The sequence below is a fragment of the Labrus bergylta genome, chromosome 4 (assembly GCF_963930695.1).
Source record: "Labrus bergylta chromosome 4, fLabBer1.1, whole genome shotgun sequence".
In the NCBI taxonomy this organism is placed as follows: Eukaryota; Metazoa; Chordata; class Actinopteri; order Labriformes; family Labridae; genus Labrus; species Labrus bergylta.
Window position 1 is genome coordinate 9,109,157 of NC_089198.1, and position 4,156 is coordinate 9,113,312.

The window sequence follows — 4,156 nt, forward strand, 5'->3', positions numbered from 1 at the left end:
CTTCACACTCATCATAGAAACATTTCATCTTAACATTCAGCCCAGCTCGGCTCGGCCGCAGTCTGAACTTCTCATGGGAACTTGAGTCACGTGACTTTGCTTTAGAAGAGGTTCCCCTGTCCAAACGCTCACCACTGTACCGCTTTCCCTTACCCTGCTGGCTTCAGAGTCTGCACTTCTGCTTATTTGGTGTTTCATTTCAGTCTAAATCTTTACACAGCATGTGGTAAAAACAATGTAGTATACTTCAGTGCTGCTGTGCATTCAAAGAAATTTCCACCACCATGATCTTATGGTCTGATAATGCTGAAAGTTTCTCCCATTATAGCCTCCTGCATCCTGTTGCAGTTTGATGTAGCATTATGTGGTATCATGTGAGCTTAAAATGTGAGGTTAGTCTCTTTGTCAATAAAGCATCAAGATAGCCTAGCGGTTATGTCGCGCGCCTCATGTTCTGAGATTTTAGTCCTCATCGCAGTAGTCGTGGGTTGGAATCCTGCTTTGGCCCTTTGCTGCCAGTCATCCCCAAGCGGCAACCCCTCGGTGTTAAAAAATGAAGCCAGTGCGGAAGTGTAAAATCCTGCAGTTCATCGAGTGTCCACTTGAGGCTGGCTGCAGAAGTCACAAACACACCACATTTAAAAAAGTCAGTTTTACAGTTTTTGGCTCGGCCGCAGTCTGAACTTCTCATGGGAACTTGAGTCACGTGATTTTGCTTTAGAAGAGGTTCCCCTGCCCAAACGCTCACCACTGTACCGCTTTCCCTTACCCTGCTGGCTTCAGAGTCTGCACTTCTGCTTATTTGGTGTTTCATTTCAGTCTAAATCTTTACACAGCATGTGGTAAAAACAATGTCGTATACTTCAGTGCTGCTGTGATCAGCCATGTGGAAGTAAGAGCACCTACAAGCAGTGAAGTAACCACATTGTTTTTGTACTTGTTTAGACTTGATCAGAGTTAAGAGGGATAACATTACAATGCATATCAGATAAATAGATTTCTTGTTATCCCTCTGATGTGAGCTGAAAACAGTGCCCCCCGCCCCCCAAACTTTTTCTGCAGAGCCCTCACAAAAAATGTTGAGCCTCCCAACCCCTCACCATATACATCGACTCATATCCTTACATCCACATCCACTAAAACACACTACGAGACAGTCCTTTGCTTACAAATTATAATGTCTTTAGAGGTTATTTTAAACATCATCTGTAAAAAAAAACAGTGTTTTGTGTTCAACTAAAGAAATAACAAGCCACTTTTACAGAGGAAGCTTTGCAACATGCAACATGCTCCATTTTTAGCTGAAAGTTGATCAACACCCTGGGAATAAACAACTTAAGAAAATGTCCTATGTAATATCTACACCTCTATTTCTGCAATCTTTTCAAAGGCCAGCTTGGTCTGTATTTATTTTTAACTGAGGCAATTGAATAAAAATGTATCTCACGGAGGTAAGCAGTGTGGTGTGTTTGTTTTTGTTATTTCTTTTAAGGATAAAAATGACCTTTAAAGCTTCTCAAAATCAGCATTTGTGGCTTTTTATTTCAGATGATTTATTGTATTAATATTTATTTTGGATAATGTCCCCAATTGTGGGGATTTGCACTTCTACATTTAAGATCTTTTCTTGATCCTGATTTGTGTGGTGTGAGTAGCTATAGTGTACGTTTTCTTTGGGATACTTAATAAATGGCCAGCTGAGCACAGATGCAACGTTGGTAAAGTCACTCTGTTGGGCACAACAATTAAAAACGGGCTCCTTCGTGCGGATGTAACGTCTCTGGGCTTTATGTTGTCAAGAGATGACACACACATGATGTTCAATCTTCTGTTCTTCTCTTTAACGGCCTTTATACAGGTGAGGCCAAGGGTGAGATTTGTGTGGTCATATTTTCTCGTCTTTAAAAAGCAGTCCTTGTGCAGAGTTGTCTGTTTACTGTGGGCATTGTTTTTATTTAGCCTAGCTGTTCCCCTCATCATAACTCAGGGACTTCCTGAGGGGTCGCGCCCTCCAGTTTGGAAATCACTGCATTAAAAGACTCACTCTGCATTCTGGATCAGATGGTCAGAGGTGGGCGTCAGGATGGTTGAGCAGTGATGTAAAGACGTGTAAAGGAGACGGTGACTTGACAGTGACCGCCATATGAACAACTGGCAGCACCAGCTGCTTTACTCATCATCACACATTTCCCTGTGATTAAACAGGCTAAATGTGGCTTCAGGAGCCTCTTAGGTCTTTAAATGTTTGGTTCCCCATGTGGGTCCTTCACTGGGTTCCAGGAGGTGGGCAGACTTTATTTTTATTCCATCTATAAGTAAGACGATAACAGAAATTGAATCTTGAGATATTGTGTTTTATACACTTCTGTGGTTAAAGTCTTTATATGTGATTTTTCACACTTAAATATAATATGAATCAAGTTCACTGTCTGTGATGTTTTTCCGAGTCCTATCTTCAGTTTGTTTACATCGTCGGGACGGCCGGCTGACTCCTCCCCTCGCGTATAAAAGTTGTTTAATTGAGGGACTAGAGAAAAGAAGAATAACATACTGTACTCACTGCTTAACTGTGTTTCTAGATCACGCTCATTTCAGGTAAATTTATATGCAGTGTGAAGATACCAGCATAATAAAGATCGCTAGCATTAGCATGCTAACACAACAATGCAGCGCGAGTTGTTTTGGTTTCATGCTGGTGCTCAAGGGCGACATCTGCTGGATCAAAAAATCACATAACCCAATAAATAAAATACCACAAGAAAGAACCATTTGACACCTTTGAAGCTCCCCTTTGTGTCTGTTAATAAGCGTCAGATCTTGTTTTTTTTTTTATTTGAATGTTGCTGTTCTTACACAGGAAAAGGGGAGCTGACACCTTAACAATATGAAACCAAATTTAACATGAGAGATGTTTGCACAGGAAGTGAAGGTGCTGCTACTAACCTCGCTTCTGAAACACACCACAGATAGACATGTGGTTGTTTACCTGAAGCAGTTTGGTGAAATGAACTCAGGTAAGATGTTCAGGCACTTTGTTTGTGTTTTAATGTTATAGCCAACTTTTCACTTTAATTCCACAACATTTTATAGGAAAATATTGAAATGAAAGAGTTTAAGTAAACTTGTTTCTTTTGCAGAAGTGAGCATATTTAAAAGAGAGGGTGGAGCTGGAGCAGAGAGGTAGCAAAAGTTAAGGTTTTAGCTTTAGCGTATAGTTACCATTGCACCAACCTAGTTAACTGTGACCTTAATTGTGATGCAAATTTTGGTCAGCAAAAATCATGACTGGCGAGCGAGTGTGACGCACTTTGATTGTTGAGAACGAGCAGGGAGACAGAGAGGCGTGTGATTGGTTCATCCGATTGGTACCTCGTGGCAGACATTGGTCAAAGTTTTTACAGGTTTACAAACTGCTACAGATGACAGATTTTCTCCGTTCCTGTTTCAGAGAACATGAGTTAGGCTAGTAATTTCTGTCAGGAGCTAAATACAATTTCAACCAAAATCTTAAAATTTGTATCTGGAGAAGATTACCAACTCTGCATTTAACAGGTCGCCTATTCAAATTGGCTATATCGAAACAATCAATCCTATCAGTTATGGTCTTGTTCTGTTTTGTAGCTCATCTAGAGTCAGTATTGTTAAATTCAGTCCATTAAGTATCTGTACTGTTTGTTTCTATTTGTCTGTATCTGCCTAGCCCATGCTAATCTAATGTTCTGTAAATGTGTTTGTCTTGAGGTGTCATGACTGTGGTTTATGTTTCATGTTCTGCAGGAAACCAGTTTTTTTTAATCTGAGTCAGGCCCTTTAAACTGTAACTTAATGTTACTTTTAAACTTTCCTGTATAATAAATTAAATGAATTCCATATCCAGCTGAAACAAATCCTCACAGGAGCTGCGTAAACTTCATTTAAATCCCGTAGTTTGTAGATATATTAACACATTTTAGGACACAGATGTGGCTCTATATTAACCTATGTGGAGCCTTTAATGTGTGCAAGGTGTGGATGTGAATTGGGACTATTCATCACCTCCGAGGTCAGGACGGGTTCACTGTTTCCCCACCACACACCCTCCGTCGGTGTGTCTGTTCCTTTGACCTCAACGTGCCGCTCCTTCCTGTGTGGGCGGGGCCTAAATAAGAAGAAGAAG